We start from the raw sequence: 22,910 nt of genomic DNA, 5'->3' as shown, positions 1-22,910 counted from the left end.
GGCCGTACCTTTTTGTAACACCCTGTATACAGGCTTGAAATAATGCCAATATGGCGCCTCATAACTCTGTACTGAAGGGAGACGGCGTGCGTGTGACGTAGGTGACGTTCCATCTCATTGGCCAACGCTCAGCCGCACACTCATAATATCTGACATGCCAGATATTGCTCTGCACGTTCGGAAAGACTCCCGAAGATGTTATTCCACGCTATGACGTCAAACTCGGCACGCTCTACGCCCAACGTCCGGATGCACGGTCCGTGTGCCGACGGCTTTAGCATATAGGTAGCAGCAGCAGACACTGCGATCTTGGCGTACGGAATGTTTTAATTTCCAACCAAACTGATCGCCCCACAGCAGAGCTAGCGTACCTTACAAAATTTCGTGTGTGTCAAAGGGGTAAAAAAGACTGACACTACGCCCGCGCGCGCGCATAATAATGAACGCCCGTAGTTTTATGGATAATTGTAGCAGGGCAGTGGAATCGTAAAGCTCATGGGGGAGAGACCGTATGCTGTTGTTGATTCCAGACTGGAGCGGCTTAAACGCCGTGGCGCAGATCGGCCAATAACCGTCTCGGTCGCCCGCTCGCTCGCTCGCCTGCCGTATTGTTTACGGCTTACTGCCCTAGGCGGCCGACCGCGTAATCCCGGTTGGCGGGTGAACAAGCCCAGCGGTTCGCGGGATGGCATGGCAGGGCAGGGCAGGGCAGGTTATCCCAGCAAGGCAGAGGTCGCGCCGTCTCTCGGTGCAGTCTCTTCCGCCAGGGCGCTACCATCCGGGCAGACCGTTGCTGCTTATTCTTATACGCGTATCCAAAGGAGGGGAAGGGGTCATTACCTCATCCCTACTTACCCACCAAATATTTTACTAATATTAATTTCCAAATTTTTCAGCTGATTTTCGGGGAATATAGTCTGGGAGATGTTCCCAGGGATGGATCGAAATTTTGAAACCATCTATACAGTGATGTAGGTTAAGGTTCCAGGTATCACGCCCTGCAGCTGTACGAAAATCGGCATACAGAGTGATTCACGAAGATATGCAAATATTTTAACATGTTTTTCTAAAACTAAAGAAAAGGTTTACATAGACGTAGGTCCGCAAATGCTTAGTTACGGAGTTACGACTAATAAGATTTAACATGAAATTTAGCAACTTCGCTACTATAAAACCATCGCAAAACTACGAGGTTAAAGCAAAGCTCGATTTCCATTTATTTTATTATTAGTCTGCTGAGTCTAATAAAACATGTCCCTGACGTGTATCTGCAGTAGTTTTCCAGAACTTCCAGAGAAGGAAAGAGTATTATACAAGTAAATTTGTTTACTTTCCATTTACACAATAGAAACGTTAATGTCATTGTTGACAACCGTTAATGAGTTGTTTCAGTCGTTTCCTAACCTTGAAAGAGTTTTTCTGCATTGTTCAGTTAAAGAACATAAGTATGTTTAAGCGAAACCACGTAGTAACTGTTATAGATTATTTATGTAATAGGGATGCCTTTCAAATTTACGACAGAAGAATACGCCGGCATGGTGTCTATTTATGGCAAATGATGGTAATGCTACGGCTGCAGTTAAAGAATATCGCGTACGTTATCCAACTCGGAGGATTCCGAATGCATGAAGCATTAGTGGAGTATTTCGAATGTTACGGGAGACAGGTTATAATCAGTACGTGCGCTGGATACGTGAAGACAATGAGGAAGATATTATGGATGTTGTTGAACTCGGTGGAGACATTTTTGAACATTTATTGTGAAATTGTATTTATACTGTACAACTCCCTTAACACTGAGCTTTGCTTTTTTACGGTTTAGTATGAATTCACGTGTGCTATGATAATAAAAGTAATTACCTGACACATTCATACAGTTTCGGTTAATGTTATTACCATCATTTTTCCAAAATTAAATTCTGTAAAACTTCTGTTGAAAATTTCCTGGCAGATTAAAACTGTGTGCCCGACCGAGACTCGAACTCGGGACCTTTGCCGTTCGCGGGCAAGTGCTCTAACAACTGAGCTACCGAAGCACGACTCACGCCCGGTCTCACAGCTTTACTTCAGCCAGTATCTCGTCTCCTACCTTCCAAACTTTACAGAAGCTCTCCTGCGAAACTTGCAGAACTAGCACTCCTGAAAGAAAGGATATTGCGGAGACATGGCTTAGCCACAGCCTGGGGGATGTTTCCAGAATGAGATTTTCACTCTGCAGCGGAGTGTGCGCTGATACTGGCAGAAGTAAAGCTGTGAGACCGGGCGTGAGTCGTGCTTCGGTAGCTCAGTTGGTAGAGCACTTGCCCGCGAAAGGCAAAGGTCCCGAGTTCGAGTCTCGGTCGGGCAATCAGTTTTAATCTGCCAGGAAGTTTCATATCAGCGCACACTCCGCTGCAGAGTGAAAATCTCATTCTGTTGAAAACTCTGTGCAATTGTCTGGAATTAAAAAAAAAACAAATTAGGCCAAGTAGTTAATAAATTAAATTTTACGAAATTGCTTCTCTGGATTTTCTGGAAAACTTGTGCAGATGCACGTCAGGGACATGTTTTATTAGATTCACTAGATCAATAACAACTAAATAAATGGAAACAGTGCTTTACTTTAACCTCGTACAGTTTTTGCGATGGTTTCATATTAACAAAATAGCTAAATTTCCGGCTAAATATTTTATTAGCCTTAACTCCGTAACTAAATTGCGGATCTATGTTTATATGAACTTTCTTCTTTAGTTTCATTTGTAGAATAACACATTAAAATATTTGCGTATCTTCGTGAATCACCCTGTATATGGTCGAATTAAGAGGACCCTTATGTTGCGACAATTGCCGCGTACTTTCATGGTCATTCCCATAGGCCAACTTTAGTCACCAATGACAACGTTTGAAGGGAAATTTGCATCGCCTAAAAGCAGTTGTTTGTTCCTTGCAGACATCCACGTGATGTTGCTTCTGATTGTCTTGAAGCCAGTTTCGCACTCTTTCTCTTGTTAATTTTTCAGACAGTACGCTCGCAGGTACGATAACTTACTCGCATGGTGTTGCGTAGATCTTCGACGATGTGTCTATGATCGAGGAATCGGATCTCGACTTAGTGAACTATTATTGACCGGCGCTCCTCATGATAAGACAATATTAATTTTTTTCAGATACACTACTCCTAATTCTGTCTGGCGAAAATGTCTCCAAAAACCTTACGTCATTTGGTGTGTTTCTTCAGTGGTTTTCCCGATTTTAAATATAATTTTATACAGACACGCTGCTCTTACGGGTCAGCGATTGCAAAAGCTCATATTCGCGGGAACACATCTACGCTGACCAACAAGTGACCACAGACACTTGCCTCATATACCTAGCGGTACTTGTGTTTTCGTATCCATCTACATGATTACTCTGCAATTCATAATTAACCGCTTGGCAGCGGGTTCATTGAATCACCTTCAAGCTGTTTCTCTACCGTTCCACTGTCGAAAAGAACGCTTCAGTCTTACCGTACTTGCTTTGATGACCATCTGTCCCTCTGTAGGTGATCGCCAACACAATATTTTCACACTCTGAGACAGTTGGAATTTAAATTTCGTGAGAAGTTCCTGTCACAACGAAAGACCCCCCCCCCCCCCCCCCTTGTTGTAATGATTTTCGCCCTAATTAGCGTGTTGTATCTGGCGCTCTCTCCCCTATTTCGCGATAATACAAAAGTACTGTCCTTATTTGAACTTTTTCGATGTAGTCCGTCAATCCTATCTAATAAGGATCCCACACCGAGCAGCAGTATTCTAAAAGAGGATGAACTAGCTTAGTGTACGCCGTCTCCTTAGCAGATCTGTTACATTTCCTAAGTATCCTGGCAATAAAACACAGTTTTGGGTTTGCCTTCCCCACAACATTTTCTGTGTGTTCCTTCGAATTTAAGTTGTTCGTATTTGTAATTCCTAGGTATTTATCGTCTAACCGAAGTTAAACGGATTCCTTTTAGCACTCATCTGGATGACCTCACACTTTCCGTTATTTAGTGTCAATTGCCAATTTTCGCACCATACATATAACTTCCCTAAATCGTTTTGCAATTTGTTTTGATCTCCTGATTTTATTAGTCGACAAACGAGAGCGTCATGTGCAAACAACTTAAGATGGCTGCTCAGATTGTCTCCCAAATCGTTTATATCAATAAGGAACAGCGAAGGGCCTATAACGCTACCTTGGGGAACGCCAGAAATCATTTCTTTTTTACTCGATGACTTTCCGTCAGTTACTACGAAGTGAAATCTCTCTGACAGGGTTCAAATAGCTCTGAGCACTATGGGACTTAACTTCTGAGGTCATCAGTCCCCTAGTACTTTAAACTATTTAAACCTAACTAACCTAAGGACATCACACACATCCATGCCCGAGGCAGGATTCGAACCTGCGACCGTAGCGGTCGCGCGGCTCCAGATTGTAGCGCCTAGAACTGCCGGTCACTCCGGCCGGCCTCTGGCAGGAAATCACGAATCCAGCCACATAACTGAGACATTATTCCATAGGCGCGCAATTTCACTACAAGCCGCTTGTGTGGTACACTGTCAAAAGCCTTCCGGAAATCCAGAAATACGGAATCAATTTTAACCTACCGAGATAATTCGAATTTGCTTACCTTCTGTAATAAATGGAACTCTGCTCAGAGGAATGAGTTGCCGTCCGCTACTAATAAACTACTGCGGCATGAGACAGTCAGTTTTGTGCAAAATTGCTTTACTCAGAGATCCCGATGGTGATAGGTTTTGCTGCCTGCCGCAGCTGGTGGGCAGTGTGTAGGTATGGACTCCGCGATCCGAAGCCAGGTGTGGGCTGTTAGTCGTCAGCCGTCACCCACCGGCCCCGCATGCTCGCCAGACCTGTTACTCGGGTAATCCGCCCGCGCGTTACGTCACTCCCCTCCTCAGAGCACTCCTCCTGCCTCTCCCCCCACTTACCGCTCTACTGTGCAGCTCACGCGTTTCCTGAGACCCACAGTATGAGTCATGGCCGCTTTTGCTGCCTTTTCCTGCCTACCTGCCGATCCGGCTCGCGGATTCCCCGCCAACCTGTTCCTGTTCATTTTTTCCTTGTCTTCTGCAGGATGTTCTGTGGTCGATGCTGTCATTTACCGTCTTGTAAAGTCGTCAGATGATCAAAACGACTTGCAAAATGATTTAGATACGATATGTGTATGGTGCGACAGGTGGCAGTTGACCCTGAATAAAGAAAAATGTGAAGTTATTCACATGAGTACTAAAAGAAATCCGCTAAATTTCGATTACGCCTTAAGTCACACAAATCTGAGGGCTCTAAATTCAACTAAATACTTAGGGATTACAATTACAAATAACCTAAATTGGAACGATCTCATAGATAATATTGTGAGTAGAGCAAACGAAAGACTGCGATTCATTGGCAGAACACTTAGCTGGTGCAACACGTCTACCAAAGAGACTGCTTATACTACGCTTGTCCGCCCTATTCTGCAGTATTGCTGTGCGTTGTGGGATCCGCATCAGGTGGGACTGACGGATGTCATCGAAAAAGTGCAAAGAAGTGCAGCTTGTTTTGTATTATCGCGAAATAGGCGAGATAGTGACACAGACATGATACGTGAATTGGATTGGTAATTATTAAAACAAAGGCGTTTTTCGTTGCGACGAGGTCTTCTCATTAAATTTCAATCACCAGTTTTCTCCTCTAAAAAAATTGTTCAAATGGCTCTGAGCACTATGGGACTTAACAGCTGCGGTCATCAGTCCCCTAGAACGTAGAACTACTTAAACCTAACTAACCTAAGGACATCACACACATCCATGCCCGAGGCAGGATTCGAACCTGCGACCGTAGCAGTCGCGCGGTTCCGGACTGCGCGCCTAGAACCGCGAGACCACCGCAGCCGGCAGTTTTCTCCTCTGATTGGGAAAACATTCTGTTGGCACCCACCGACATAGGGAGAAATGATCATCACGAGAAAATAAGAGAAATCAGGGCTCGCACAGAAAGATTTTAGTGCTCGTTTTTCCCACGTGCCCTTAGAGAGTGGAACGATAGAGAGATAGCATGAAGGTGGTTCATTGAACCCTCTGCCAGGCACTTTATTGTGAATAGCAGTAATCAAGTAGATGCAGATGTAACTATAACGGAGCAGTATACATGAAAACTAGTTAACTGGCAAAATTTAACGTGCTGTCAAACGGTGAAAAGGCAAAACAACGAGCCGACCCGTACAAATTCACCGTAACAACCAATGTAGTTTCACCCGAGCAATCAAAAAATAAATGCACATTTTCTAGTTTTCATGCCTAAAATAAACAGTTATAAACTTTGTATAATAATGATAGAAATTATTAGCAAGCGAAGACGGACACAAAGGGAGCCTCATCCACAAGGTAAATATTTGTGTAATACTTTTACAGAAATGTATAAACATTCACATAAAATGAGACATGGGTGCCGAAATGTGTTTTGGAGAATAGACGAAAAAACAAAATACATTATATCACGCACAAGGCGGAGTTTAGAAACCAAATAGAATTTAAAGGTATTGGTTCTGGTCTATTGGTTAAATGACTTCCCCAGATGTCAGTGCATTTTATAATTTCCAATGCCGATATAGCTTTAGCAATGGAAAAGGCACTAGCCTCTTATTTAGGAATAACATGGTTAAAATTTCCGTCGCCGAGTCTCTTATAGTTCCTTCGTCGTTTATTGAAACTACTATCTAAAACGAGGCACGGCCATATCCTCCGTATGCTTCCCACAAGAATTAGTACTCCGTTGATCCTCATATCGACACTGAGAATACGTTAAACTCGTCCATAATGCAGACGTAGACCTTGGTTCTATAACAATTGTTGATGTAAAGTTTGCAGGCACTCCCTAATTATTGACAATGTAATTCCACCAAACAGTTTCGGGCTTGACACTTCCTTCAAGAACGTTAAATGTTTTTAGGATACTTATACATTGGAAATGTGTAGGTACCCTTTCGAGGGATAAGTAGTGTAACGGCTCTCTCTCTCTCTCTCTCTCTCTCTCTCTCTCTCTCTCTCTCTCTCTCTCTCTGATTGCCTTTGTACCGAAAGAATGGGGGAACGCAGGATAGGGATTACACGAGTTACAAACTTCAAAGTGCCACGCTTCAATCGCGAACGTTGCTGAACGCACTTTTTTCAGTTACATGGGCACAATAAGATGCCAATAGTTTTTAGAGAAGAGTTTTCGTGTCCACCTGAAATTTTAAGGAATGAGCGATTGAAGTGTAAGGCACTAAAGTTTAGTTCCATCATTTGCTGTTTTCTTGTGTTCTCCACTTGATACCTTTTCTGAACGCTCTATTTTAATTCAGCTTTTCTGTACAATCGATCTTATTAAACGTTTGGATTCATCACAGCTGGCTACATTGAAAAAGAAACAACTTGACCCATGAATCATAGTCGAACTGGTACAGTGTAGGGCATCACAGGAACATCCATCATATTTTGTCTTGGTACTGGTATCCTAAGTGGCGCTCTATTCGTATATGAAAGCAGATTTAGTTGAAGGCCTAGCTGTTAAGAGTTTAAACTGCTTTCGTAAATTGCAACAGACGGTACCATAACTGTTTCTCGTGCAACATAAGGCGTCGTGTCCCCTAAAACATTAAGAAAACTGAATTATCATTTTCTCTGTTGGTACACCATGGCCAGGGACATCGGTTGGTAAGTTCTTTTCAATGTCAATAAACTTCACAAACAGCCAAGTACTAAGATTTTATTTTACTCTGAAATCAATCAGTTTCGGCAATTCATTTTGTCGTATTCAGACCCTAAACGCTGGATATCGTGAATTCGTTGTATAACAATTGGAATTCACTTCATCCAGTGTTTTATGGCGCTGTACAATAAGTTCGTTTATTTGGATAAAAACGTAAAGTATATGGCTGTTTAAGTTTATTGACATTGAAAAGAATTATCACTAGGCTGCTGCAGTATGTTGTACCTTAACAAAACAAATATCCTGTCAGAGGACTACGAACATACAGCTGCCTCACTGAAAGATTTTTATGCACTCACATTGTCTATGGTATTTCGTGTTTTCAGAATTCTTTCCCCACATTGTAAATGCACTCTGTCGTTTTTGTCATCTGCATACTTGATGTAAACTAAGCAAGTATTCACGTGCTGCCTGAAAATAACACCAACTTTAAGCAAAGCAAACGAATTTTTGTACGTCTACAGACGGTATTACTATCCGAGAATAAAGTCAACTGTGGAGTTTCCCGGAATCGGGCGTTTTGGGGACAATGCGAGAGGAAAGCTTTAATGACAATTTCTCACTCGGTCTCTCCTCGCATCAGTGGATGGCCACCAGTCGTTGGAAAGTTTCGTTGGTGAGGACAGTTTGATCTTGCGAAAACAAGTTGCCGGAGGCTCAGTACTGGCGAGGCCGACCGGCTCCTTGCAGGACAAGGTAACAGAAGACTTGCACACACTTCCTCCTGTGCCATAGGGCAGCGGTCCCAAACTGCAGCCTCGGCATATCGGGCCATGAATTGCTCCGTAAGTCGCTAGCACCGTATCCAACACACATTTCTTCAGAATCGCAATCTAGGAATGTGTAGATTATGTGCCTACACCGTTAGAAAACGCGGAAGATTTTGCATCTTTCGACAATGGATCAGTTAGCTAGCTACAGTGAAGTTACAGATTATCGTTCATTTGTACGGAGAGCATCTCATTCACTCAACGTTGTAGTAACAATTGTAACTGAACTTGGATCAGGCCACCTGATAAAATGATTTTCTAATGCACTCGGTGGAAGTTGACTCAAATCTTTAACAGGCCACCCTGATTTAGATATCACTGTTGGCGAAAGGTAATTCTTTTCCATTTATAAAAACTGAAATAGCTGACGAGTTCTTCTGAATTGCCCAAAGGGAAGCTACTGTTTGATTAATGAGAGAGTTCTATTTGTGCAGTGCTATATGTGAAAGGAATCAATATGAAAAATGTCGTGGCTTTTTCTAAGTGCCATGAAACATGTTAAGTGAATATGATTATCTTATAAGCAGTCAGAAACGCGGGAAAAGTTTGAAATGCTTGTAGGATGGATCCACGAGCGATGCAGATATTATTACAATCTAAACTCAGTAGTTAGTCAGTGCATAAATTTAATGTTAACATTATTTTATTCAAGACTGATACCGGAAAAAACTGCAAAATTTTTCCCTCAAATACGAGGGCTATCCACAAAGTACATTACGTTTTGGAATTAAAAATAAAGTATTGGAAAAATTTTGTGTTATATACAGATGAAAGCCACACTTAAATACTACTTTTCTACATAGTTGCCATTTAAATTAAGGCACTTATCGTAGCGATGGACGAGCTTGGAAATTCCTTCGTCGTAAAATTCGGTCGCCTGCGCCTTCAACCACGTGGTTACCTCTTTTGGGACAGAAAAGGTGTGATTTTTGTGGATTTCCTGGAAAGAGGCACTACAATAAACTCTCAAAGGTATTGCCAAACTCTCCACAACCTCAGAAGATCAATATAAAACAAGCGCAGGGGAAAGTTGGGCTCAAAGATCTTGCTGATTCACGACAACTCCCGGGCCCACACGGCAAATGCCACTCGTGAAGTTCTCGAATCTTTTAAGTGGGAGTTATTTCCTCATCCGCCGTACAGTCCCGACCTGGCACCGAGCGACTTCCACTTATTCCCAGCAATGAAGAAGTGGTTGGCTATGCAGCGTTTTGATGACGAGCACAGCTTCAAGAAGAGGTAACCACGTGGTTGAAGGCGCAGGCGGCCGAATTTTACGACGAAGGAATTTCCAAGCTCGTCCATCGCTACGATAAGTGCCTTAATTTAAATGGCAACTATGTAAAAAAGTAGTTTTAAGTGTGGCTTTCATCTGTATATAATACAAAATTTTTCCGATACTTTATTTTTAATTCCAAAACGTAATGTACTTTGTGGATAGCCCTCGTATTTGACTACTAGTTGCAGCTGTGAAAGTTTTGGCTACTGTGTCACATCCATCTGTTACCAGGGGGATGTCTGGTAATTGTATTTTCCTCGTTGCGCGCTACTCAGCTTCAAAATAGCACGCATGGTGACCGCATATTGGGACTTCCTCGTTTCAGGAAAAGTCCACTGCTATTTCAACTAGGTGATCTAAGTTCCTGTGGTTCTGCAAAAGCAATGTATCATTTTGTGCATTGCTTTCTGTAATGGAAAAAGTGAGTTCTCGGTAGGTGCAATACGGCTGAAGAAATATGTCTAATATTGATGAATTGTCCTCGTCAGCTCATCTCAGAAAAATACTGTGGTGTCCACCCCCAATTGTTTTTCCTACATTGGATAACCTGATGTAACGTCCACAAATATCACTTTCGATGCCCCGACAGAAATTCCAGTGCCTATTAAGTTGGAATTCGTTCTTTTCAACAGCGTTGCGAAACTACAGCTGACGTGACATTTGCTTCGCGACGGTGTATATTATCATCAGATCGCTACCGCTATTGTGATGCATGTTACTGATTTATTGTAAGAACTCATATTTTCCGCACTTGCGCCTATGTTACTGCTGGAAGACTTCGTTTAGGAGGCTATTAAACTCTGTTGAAAGCAATGCGGCATCAGTTTTCTAGTTGTGCAAGTGCAGTTTAGTTAGCAAGCTCACATTCCTTGTAAATTTTTGTGATTTAGATGAAAAATGGGTAATAACGCAGGAATGGGAAAGCTCTCCATCAAATAACAGGCACAATGCGAAGCTTTGTGAAACAACGGATACATCGTGCACAGTCGTAAGTATGCCCGGTAGGAACTGCCAGTCAACAGAAAATTTTCTTTAAAGACAAGAGATTTAAGCAAAACTTTTTTGCTGTATACCCGCAATTCCGCGTAGCGCGAGACTTGCCTTACGGGTTTAGGTATGAATGAGCAATTATACACAGAAATGCTGTAGTATGTGTTCCAGAGATGTGCAGTCAGTAAGACACGCGCCGCGCAGTTTCGGATTTCCAGATAAAGATAATTAGTAAGTATTTATGATTCAGCTGTGAAAGAGTACGCTAGGATGTAAGACGGAGATGACCGTGTTTCGCTGATTTCGGTTTGAGAATGTATTCCTTCATAGTTCATAAAGGGTGCAAGACCCAAACACCTGTTGTGGTAAACGTAAGTGTAAATCACTCGTGAAACAACACTTTGTTGGCTTAAGTTTGCATTCTAGAGGGGCTAGCACTGAATTCAGTGCTAGACTGCAGTGCTTTACTATAGGTGTCGATTGTGATGTTCTTAAAACGAAATTGAACTTCATTGGAACCACAGATTTTATTTCACATTACCCATTTGACGACATTTAACACATTAACATTATTTCGTCACATAAATCCAATGTACTTTCAGAATTAAATGCTCAGATCAGGTAAGGCCGTGCACTAATGTACAGCAAGAATACTACGCCTCAAAAGAAGCACAAAAGGAACTGTCAACTTTCTTCCAAAATCCTCCAAAGAACTCCGAAATTTAATAAGGGACAGTCGCCTTCTTGGCCAGTAGCTATAGCAGTACAGATAGACAGATCGACTGACGGCAAGCCATCCACTTACATCGCAAACTGCGAGTGGAATACAAAAGGGCGAACACGATCTCATCTGCAAGTTCTCTGCCGATACACTCGTTTGCAACATTGTTGATACAAGCAGAAGTATTCTTACATGGCATACTTGTGAGTAGCCAGCAATGGTGCGCTGTTCACCACTAACCCTGTTCTAGCACTAACCATCATCGTAAAATCAGTACTGTGTAGGAAGTGGTAATTATGATGTATCATACTCGTCGGGGACTAAACGTATTGCTCTTAGCATAAGACCTCCCCGTGTTCCACTCGTGTACATGGCTTTAACTTGCCGCAACTCGTCCCGCTTGGTTCCAATTTATCACCGTTAATGAATCGTCGGATGCGTTACATTTCTGTTACCGGTAATGATTCGTCTGAAGCAGTAATAATCATAGTCTCCATTGTGGATCGTGCGGCTGCTGAAATAAAATGCTCTATCCTTTAAACATGCTCAGACAAAGCTAGAAACTGTACAAATTATTCTTACATCTGTCACTGAAACTTAACCACTGGAATGGTGCAACGCTTCCTGACGCGGCTGGGAATAAATTTTGTGTTGTGTGCATCCACACTGTAAAAGTGTCCCTTGATTGATAAGAATACAGTTCGTCTAGCTGGTCACACCACCCTACTATAAATATAAACCCGTCCAGGCGATAGAAGCGTCACCTGGCGAGGAATTACTGCTAGTCAGACACACGCACGGTGCATGTAGTATTAGCGAGCGTGCTGTCCGTTGTGTAGAATGGAGAAAGCGCGCAATCTGAGTTGGAGCGAGGGCAGATTGTGATGGCCCGGTGGCTCAGCACGAGAAATTCGTAAACTACACGACTTGTCGTGTCTTCAACACGTGACGAAACCAATGTGAAACCACGTCCAGACCACGTGGGGTTGGACAGCCATTCCGCATTACAATGTCGGACATCGTAGGCTGGGCAGACTGGTGAAACAGGACAGGCAGCGAACTGTGAGGGAACTAACATTAGACTTTAATGCTGGACAGAGTACAAATGTATGTGAACATACGGTTCACCGAACGCTGCTACCAGTGGGCCTCCGCAGCCGACGACTCATGTATGTGCGTATGTTAACACCACTACATCGGCTACTAAGAGTGAAATGGTCGCATCACCATCCGAACTGGACGTTGGTCTGGTGAATCCCGATACCTTCTTCTTCGTGCCCATGGGAGGGCGCGAGTCCGTCGTCTTACAGGGGAACAGCTCATTGACACTTGTGCGACAGGACGGAGACAAGCTGCCAGCGGCTCCATTATGCTCCGGTTAACATGCGTGCAAGACACCATGACGGCCAGGGAGTATCGTGCACTGGTTGCAGACCACGTGCATCAGTTCATAATGATCATGTGTCCCTACGGAAGTGGCATTTTGCAATAATATAATGCCCCATGTCACAAGGCGAGGAGTGTGATGCAGTGGTTCGAGAAACACAGTGGCGAGTTCAAATTGATGTACAGGCCCCTCAACTCGCCAGATCTGAACCCAATCGAACACATGATTCGACGTGGCGTGTGTGTGCGTAGACGTGGTGCCTACTCGCTCTAGCGACTTACCAAGGCCTCAATGCTTCGATGCCACGACACGTCACCGCTGTTTCCCGTGCCGAAGGTGAACTACTGGCTGTTAGATCGGTGGTCATAATTTTGTGGCTGATTAGTATAAATGTGTCCCTGAAGATTCTAACAACCCTACACAACAAAGGTCAAAAATTATGATTGTACTGTTGCTCACGCTACTAAATATTGCATTTTCGGGCAACAACAACGTTATATTATGTGGCAGGTGTCATTAGAGCACAGTTAATGAAGTCATTTCATGAAATAATGGATAAACTAGGCACTCATCTTTTCGTGTTTCCCACGCTAGTCTCGTTGTGAACTCATGGCTCAATCGTCGAAAATCTAAGTGGTGGTGATTCCAAGCTCGGATGCAAAGAGGCCTAGGTGTTATTCTGCGATATTCAAAAGTTTTATAGATATGTTTCATAAACCATTCTTGAAGATTAAACTTTAGCAAGTTAGCACAATGGTGATGTAAAAAAGTAATCAGCACTTCGAACTTAAGTTACACTTTTTTTATTACTTTTGCTTCAATATCACGTAACTCACAAAACATCACGTCACAATATAAAACATACTTGAAAATATCTTCCGCACTGTTAAAGTTCACATTTTATAAACTGACTACAATTTGCATGTTTTCAACATGACGACCAAGACTTAACTCTCTAATAACCGCTTACGCGCCCATAAATCAGAGTTAAAAATACGTCAAAGATCATAGTGACAAAAGAAAGAATTCACATAAGAATAATATCATTGCAATATAAACATATCGATGTATCAAAGTACCTCTACATTAATGAAATCAAATCTGAATGTTGTCTCAGAAATATGTTAACTACTTTACAGAAACACAGTAGAATATTGCTGTTATCGAGAGGTTGAGGTGAGGTGCCGTAATGGTTACATAAGTACCATTACAAGATGTAGCTCTAACGTTGTGAAAGCAGTTGGGTCATAAATAAAGGTTTATCGTACAGCTGAAGTAGTCTTATTCATCATGGTGCGGTTGGAAGTGTAATGCGTAATACTGTATTCTAATTGGGTCAAGGGAACATCCTGCTAGTTTGCGGCAAAAGGATCAAATTGTGGTCACGTGATCCATTTGTCTTGTCCCCATTGTTTGCCTTATCTTCGTATTTTCTCCTGTAAAAGTGATGAGCTATTAACACGTAAGGGAACAGTGTTGCACAGACAGTGACTACCAACTATGTGGATTGGCAAGGGCTCACCAGAATCTCGGCGTCGGGATTCCTAAGCCGAGAGAGATAAGCCTCCGGTGGAAGCAAGCTGTTGGGGGTTGCGAGCTCTGCAGAGAAGTTGAGGCTGGTGGAATTCTGACAGGCCCATAAAAGTGCCTGAGCCTGCGAAATCCCCGGCTGTGTGGATGGGGCGGCCAGGGAAGGGATCTACAAGGTATGGGGTGGGGGTGGAGGAGGCGGCTGGATTACCCGCCCACCCTCACAGTTCGTATCGGCAGGCGGGCGGCGCGCCTGCTCCGTACACAAAGCAGGCTGCGTTGATGCGCGCCACAGGCCAGCGGCAGCGGCTGCCAGATGCTCAGCGCGTGGAAGAGGCGCGCCAGCCAGTGTCCACTCCACAAGAAGCTCCACTGGAGCCTTCTCACAGCTAGCCAGCCAGCTTGAGCCAAAAGACAAGCCCATCTCTTAGTTCGCTGCAATCGAATACGTAAGAGAGCGAATCCAATACGAACGGGATTTTACTTAAATCATTTACTGAAATAGTCATTCATTATTTTCCGCGTAGTTAGGATGACCTGTCGAATCGGTTGATACCATCTTTTGCCGCTATATGAATCCCTCACCTTCTTCTGCAGCTTGCATTAGTACACAGTATTGATTGTGCGTTGCTCATACAAAACAAAAATCAGTGAGCAAAATGCCTTTCCGGTCGGAAAAAAGAATTGCGGTTGCAAGAACTTTGACAGCTGATAATCTATTCTTGGCTTTAATTGGGGCTCCCTCCCCTTTCCTCCACCACTCCTTAATGGTTTGGCGGACCCACATTTCGTCGCAGGTGATGATCCTACTCAAAAATGCAACACCTTCTTTCGCAAACCTTGCTGTAAGTCTGTGACCCACCTCCAATCGTCCCAATTTCTGATTTTCGGACAAAAGGCGAGGGACCTATCTCGGACACAGTTACGGAACTGTAGGTCATTTGCGATGATCACGTGACGGATAACATAACTTATTCAGATCTGTTCTGCAATCTCTATACTCTCGCCCGTCGACCGCCTTCAAGAATTTCTCGAGCTGCACGAATGTTTTCCTGCAATGCTTGTTCGAGGACGGCGATCGTGTACATTTTTCACACCTTCTCGTCCTTCCTTGAACTCTGTCAGGCAAACACATGTGCATTGGTCAATGTTTGGCCACCGAAATGTGCACTTAATGTTGGGAAAATATCCGTCGCTTGAAGTCCTTCACGAGCAAGAAGTTTTAGAATTATGCGTTGCGATGTTGAGGGGTGCACCTGTTGCTCCGACAACGTGAGCTTTACTGACTAAACTATTGGAAGTGTGTAACGGCTGGCTGTCCTCATCCCTAATGGCCCCACCCAACAAACTACAAGCGCGGGTCAGTCCATACCAATTGTTGATGCTGAGGAATAAAAATCCCATAACTTGATTCACTCTCGTACGGTTTTCCGATTTTTTTTTTTTCCTCTCTTGGAACGGGCATGAAATAATAATGTAACAGACTCAAACGACTGTATATGTGAAATACTACACTCTACAAAGAAAGAAGAAACGATTATAGTAGACACCACCCCTCCATATTATTAATTCTTCTCTATTGGAAATCAGTTCACAACCTTAAGTGCGATGCATATTGATGTTCGACCTCCAGTAGGAATCCAAAACTAGAGAGCTTGGAGCAGATGGACACGGAGTGGGTAGCTGGCACTAGCTGGTACTAGGTGGGACAGGGAGTCTGCACGGGAGCGTAGCGAGATAGTCCGCGCATTTGTGGTAAACACTACGTCCGAGTGACGCAGTGGTTAACGCAACTGCCTAGTAAGCATGAGATCCCGGGTTCGATTCCCGGTCCGGCACACATTTTCATTAGTCGCCGCTGATTTGCATAAAGTACTGCTGCAGTGGATATCATTAGTTCCTTTTGTTTCCTCTCCTCCCCCCCCCCCCCCCCCACCTTCAATTTACGTAATACGACTCTAATGTGTTTGATGATAAAGATCAAGAGCCACCTAGCTTAGCGATGCTAACTGACAAACGGATCACAGTCAACAATGGCACATGGCCCCACTCTTTGAGACCCAACTATGTCGTCATACATAACATTTTGTTTGCTTATGAAAACTTTAGATATAACCGTATTTTAATGGGTTTACCGATTTGGTTTCATACCATCTACTATTTAATATTTACTAGCGTAGTTAAAGCTGACGAAATAATTTTTCGAAAGCCACATTTTTTTGTTTGGATCAGCGCTAGCTTTTGACTAGAAGAATGTGGTAGATTTCACAAAGTCAATCTCAAATTGTTCGGTATTGTCAGCTACCTAGGATTGAATCAAGGTTCTCGCTCCCGACTTCGGCGCATTATTGTGCAGCCATTAAACTACACTGTGGGTTTGATACGTTACATGTCCCTGAAGGTATGGTCAGTATGCATGGGTATGACAGGAACGATCATTCGAAGCAAATACGTCTAGTAAACATGAGCTCTAAAATTCATAACTTAGGAACTACGAGCATATCCTCTTCGATACTGTGAAACAGTCTCTTCTACTGCGAGCTCTTTGTTTTCCATATTTTGGGAGAAGGAAGTATGAACCAAAACAAGAAAAAATTGTCTAGTAAACATGGACCTTGAAGTCCCGTGCCTTAAGAGCTATGAACCCGTGTTCATCTTCGCTTCTGTAAAACAAATCTCTTCTACTGAACATGTGCATCTTAGAGCCCATGTTAATAAGACTTTTCTTATTTCGAATGATCGTACCTATCACATCTCTGAGTAATGACCATTCCTCGTGGAAAACCATGTAGCATAGATGATCACGCCTGGGGTATATAACATGACTGTGTTCTTCAAGCCAAGATGGCCGCCGTCGAATGAGACCGAGCTTATTAGTGACGAGAGATTCAGTGTTGGTTTTCGAGGATTCGGAGAATGAAGGAGAGCTTACTGTTCAAAGGTTCTTCTGGGTAGACGATATAATTCGGGTAATTCTGAAGTGACGATAATGTGCGGCCTGAAGTGCGTGAAGGGATGATATATCGTGATCTTACGAATTTCCGTATTCAATTCGATTGCAGTCATTCAGGCTTAGGATCCCTCACATTCCTCGGCCAGCAACGGAATTCCAATCCCTTTCAAGTATATCCACAACTAATTTATACGCACCATAAAAAATGCAAATGGTGATACTACTAATAAAACATTAAATGTGGCACTTGTGTGCGAGAGAGAGAGAGAGAGAGAGAGAGAGAGAGAGAGAGAGAGAGATTCCCGATTCAAAGGTAATGACTCGCTTAAATAACTGATTTTCTTTTCCAGGCGAATGGTAGAATGGGAAGACACAGTCCTAAATTCTTACTCGTTTGTGAAATAAAGTAATTTATTATGTTGAGTGGAGACGATAATAATTGTAAAAGTGATTTTCTCTTCGGAACGTAAAACTTCAGATTTTAAATGAAATTTAAATTTCTTAGAAACAACAAACGGCTGGAGATCATAATGGATTCGCTCACGAATAAGAATTATAGCTTAATGGAATTAGCGGCTAGAGAATTAATGTGACGCACTACTTTGGCAGTCTTTGGAGCAGCCTTAGGGCCTCGACACAACGAAATCGAAATTGCACATTGCAATTTCACCCTTCTATTGCGAAGTTTATCTAACTTTCGCAAACAACGATACATTTCGTCCCCGCAGAGATCAACGGTATGAAACTTGAGCTTTTCGCGGCATAACGAATGGTCAAATAACTTCCGGGAATGAAGGCAGGTAATGTTCTGGACTACCTTAGATATTTCGACGGAACACCGCCTCGAGGTTAAGCTCAGTTTTGCTGAAAACAACTTGTGTATAGTTATTTTTCTTTAAAAAGCTATAATTGCCTATAGCCCATAAAGAATGAAGAAAATAAAAACGCAACCATGACAGTGAATTTAGATTATAAAATTACGAGTGGAAGTAAACCTGCGTATTTCATTCAGACATGGTCTGTAGTAAGGAAGAAATTGAGGTGGTATTCAAAAGTTTACAATGCTAAAATTATTATCTTACCTAGTTCTTCGTTTGCAACTTTTCACAGTTGCTGCCGTGGGAAGGAATACATTTGATCCCAACGTTTTTGCTACTTATAGAACGCGTTATTGAAGACTTTCTTTGTTTACCTTACACTTTCGGGAAGACAGAAGGCAGATGGAGGGACGTCTGGTGAGTGTGTGCAGCAGGTAGGGAACAGCTGTCCGTTTTGTTTGCACTAAAAACTTACTGAATGTTGCCGTATGCGGTCATACATTGTCATAATGGAGTAGTCAGTCGTTCGTACGCCACTTAGAAGTCGTTTTCTCCTTACGGCCTATTTGAAATGTCTCAGAACATCGCGGTAGTACTCTTTACTGAATCTCTGATCAAGAGGGACGAACTCTTTATGAAAAATGCCGCCAAAAGAAAAGCACGTCAACAAAAACTTAATGTTACTGTTGATTTGTCTGGCTGTTTTTTGGCCGAGGGGAAAGATGATCCCTCCACTGTAACGAATGCTGCTTTAATATCAGGATCATTGCCGTAAACTCAGCCTTCACCACCATTTACGAAGCGTCTTGAAATAGTTGTTAATGTTCCCTGCAGACTTCCACGCGATGTTTCTTCTGACTGTCGTGATGCAAACTTGGTAGTCCTTCTAATGTTCACTTCTTCTGACAGAAGATGTGACAGAGGCCTTGGGTGCTCTTTCTACGATCTTGCAAAATCAGAATCCTTACGTTATGAATATTTTCTGGTGGAATAGCATTTCATGGAACAGACATCTTCATGTCAACGTTCATCAGGTTTCGAAATGGTTACTCTAGTCTTAATTCTGTGCTTGTCTTATAACAGTGTCACCAAAAGCTTGCGTCAACGTTTGAAACGTTTTCGCAGTGGTCTTCCCAAACCTGAAACAAAACTTAATACAGACACATTGCTCTTACGCAAAACCGCAAACTCAAGAAAACGTGCTGCAGTGGAAATACGCTTACCTACTTCTAATCAAACCACTCAACTCGCAGGCACTTGCCCTGCTGATTCAAGGGGGATATATGTAGACAACCATTGGTATTTGTGTTCTCGTAACAATTAGTGCGCAACACTAAAATTTTAGAAACATATACTTGCTCCTAGTTCATTCCATCATCAATGATTGCTTGAAAATTCTTTCAAGGAGAGCACAAGGCTATCGGATTTTTATAATTTTTTATATTTATTGTACTTGAAGTTCAGAACTCAAATATCAATTGATAAAAGCAGTTAAATGGAAGTCCCGTAAATTCTCAAGAAAATAAAGTTTTCAGTGAGCCTTTAATACACTAAATTATGGTCGATTTATCAGTTAGCGAGTGGTTCTGTGGTAGATTGCTTATCTGTCATGTGGAGATGCGGGTTCTATTCCTGACCAGGAAAAACTTTTAAACAAATATGCTTGTTCTGCGAGCATTTCTGCGGAGCTTAAAATATATAAAATCGGTAGCGCTCGATACTGATGAAACATCGATAGCTGGTTTGAATCTCGTTTTGAAAGTATTTTTTCGTTTTTTCCGTTCCCTTCGGATAACTGCGTCATTTAAATGTAAAATTCATCAAATATATGCTAATTAACACACTTTTCATTTTTATGAAAAATGCACAGCTTCTTACTTCTAATTACATATCACACACACAAATCTAGTTCTTAATTTCCGATTGTTTATAAAATATTGTTCATAAAGATTGTTGAAATTTAAAAACATTAAAAATTAATTTTTTCATCTTTATGTATTTCACGTTTCAAGGAAATGCTCATGCAACATAAAAGTTTCGTTTGAAAATCGCCACAACAGAGAATTGAACAAGGTATCTCCATCCGTCCCAAAAGCATTGCACAAAGAGCCACACGTTCCATGGGAATAAAAACTGCCTTGTTGTACGGTATTCAGGACACTCCGAGAACTTCAGAAAAGTTGTTTTTTCTAGAGTTCTTAAGAGTTGTATGAAAATGTTTTGGGAGAATAATATCTGAGTTTTGAGCTTCACGTGCCATAAACATAGAACAGTACAAAACTCCGATTGCCGTGTGTTAATAACGGTGTCTGAAATGAAAAATCCCCGACACCCCTCCCCCCTTCTCTCTCTCTCTCTCTCTCTCTCTCTCTCTCTCTCTCTCTCTGTGTGTGTGTGTGTGTGTGTGTGTGTGTGTGTGTGTGTGTGTATGTGTGTGTGTGTGTGTGTGTGTGTGTGTCCGTCCGTACCCACCCTTCTTCTGTAATCCTTTGTGTAAGAGCCTACATGACAAGCTGACTTCCATGTTCCGAGCGTTACCCCTTTCGGATGATTCCGATGCGACCGCCCGTTGGGGCCCCTTCGACCTCCCAGGCGGTGTTTTCTTGAAGTTGAGAGAGCTAGCTTCACCCACGCAAGCAGAGCAGCGAGATAACACTCGGATTCCATTAGGCTGATAAAGCGCGCTTGTATTTTGCCCTTCCACTCGTCGTTTCCGTGCACTCCCGCGGCTTGTAGCGTCGGGCGCAGTGCTTCCTTGTCGTTTACAGGACATCAGGACAATCACGTTCGGAAGTTGGTCCTCAACCCGTCTACCTTTAGGTTACGTAGTCTGCCTGATGCTCGTAGTATAAATCACTGTCCAGATATTAACAGTAATTCCTAAGAATATGCTGCTGAAAAATGTTACCGAAACATCAGCTTCACAAGTCGGCTTACTGAAGAATGGGAAATAACCTCGCAAAGACCAGTTCGGGTTCCGAAAAATGTAGGATTACCCGAGGCAATACTGATTCTACGACTTAACGTAGAAGACACATTGAAAAACAGGCAACCTATGTTCGTAGCATTTGTAGAATTAAGTGAAAGCAGTTGGCAGTGTTGGCGGGAATACACACTTCGAAATTACGAAGATAGCAGTGCCAAAACAGGGAGCGAAACCTTATTTAAATACTTCTAACGAAATCAATCTGCAGTTATGAGAGTGGAAGGAAACGAGAGGGGAAACAGTGGTTGGAAAGGAAATTAGACAGGACTGTAGATTTTCCCCATGTTACTCGGGCTGTACACTGTACAATCAGTGAAGAAAACCAAAGAAAAATTTGGAAAGGGAACTAAACTTTAGGCAGAAAAAATAAAAACTTTGCGCTATACTGACAGAATTTCATCAGAGGGGACGATGACTTGAAAGAGAAGTTGCGGAATGTTTCGTGGCTTAAGAAGAGATTAAAAGATGGACATAAAAAAGTGAAACGTGGGTAATGAAATGTAGTCGAATTGATTAGGTGATGCTGAGGAAATTAATTTAGCAAATGATAGTCCAAAAGTAGTAGATGCGTTTTGCTATTTTGGCAACATAGTAAGTAATGATGGGCGAAGTAGACAGATTTAAAATTCAGACTGGCAGACTCAGAAAAAAATTTCAGTAAACAGAACTGGTGTGTTCAGATGAAAATTTAAATGTGTATTTTCTCGAGGTATTGATCTGGAGTGTAGCCTTCTATGGAAGTGAAACTTGCACGATAAACAGTTCATACGTGAAGGAAATAGAATCTATCGAATTCTGGCACTACAGAAGAATGTTGTACATTATAGACTGAATAACTATTAACGAAATACTAAACCTAATACGGAAAAAAGAAATTTATGGCAAACTTACTAAAAGACGGGAACAGTTGACTGGACACATCAGGAGGCATCGAATGGGTAATGGAAGTAAGTGTGTCGGTAACAGTTATGGAGGGAGACGGATTGACTGTAATAAGCAGGTCAGAATGGATGTACGATAGAAAGGCAGAATTGAGCTCCGGGTGCTCAATTTAAACTCGCCAGCGAGTCCTGTGACTTCACTCCGATTCGCCGTCCCCGTGTGCTCGTGCACTCGACTCGTGAGTCTCCGCCGCAGCCCACCAGTCACCTGAGTCTGTTGTCGGACCCAAGTGGACCCGACTCACTCAGGAGGGACAGCGAGTATACGACTTCCCAAATGTAACCGTGGACTCACGGCAGTCATGCTACATACGCAACCCTTTTGAAAGAAGTTTTCTCCATTAAATTGTAAATTACTGTTCCTTTATTTCACACAGTGATGATGGCGGCTTTATAGTCACTCTCAAGTGCGAGTTGAAAAGTCACAGAATTCCGACCTCCGTAAATGACAGGAGCAAATTATATAAGAGTATAACAACAGATCGGTTAGCATTTAACATTTTCTGTTTATCCATACATTCATACAGATGAAACTTTTCGAAGACTGCTGCAAATTTATTTTAATATTTTATATGTTATCTGTTCAGATAATGTCTGTCAGTTAGGTTGACATACACGATTTCGAAGCGTTACAGAGTTTGTAACTACAGTACCAGGAAACATTAGGATGAAGGGCAAATCTCTAAATGGTGATTAATTATTAAAATAAATTACAGAAACGAATGATAACCTGTAAAACTCGCTCTTAGCCTATAAACGCAAGTTGGCATGAGCATATGAATA

General features: G+C 42.4%; 1 protein-coding gene and 1 non-coding gene across 5 annotated transcripts in view; both read left to right on the top strand.

Moving 5' to 3' along the window:
- LOC126474370 (syntaxin-1A) overlaps window positions 1-22,910 on the top strand; it is a 334,042-nt gene that overhangs the window by 43,364 nt on the left and 267,768 nt on the right. The gene's annotated exons all lie outside the window — the stretch shown is intronic.
- Trnas-cga (transfer RNA serine (anticodon CGA)) lies at window positions 2,273-2,347 on the top strand. Its single transcript has one exon. It is a non-coding gene; the product is annotated as a tRNA-Ser (tRNA).

The sequence above is a fragment of the Schistocerca serialis genome, chromosome 1 (assembly GCF_023864345.2).
Source record: "Schistocerca serialis cubense isolate TAMUIC-IGC-003099 chromosome 1, iqSchSeri2.2, whole genome shotgun sequence".
In the NCBI taxonomy this organism is placed as follows: Eukaryota; Metazoa; Arthropoda; class Insecta; order Orthoptera; family Acrididae; genus Schistocerca; species Schistocerca serialis.
The sequence above is the reverse complement of the archived record's forward strand: the minus strand, read 5'-3'. Positions and strand labels throughout refer to the sequence as shown.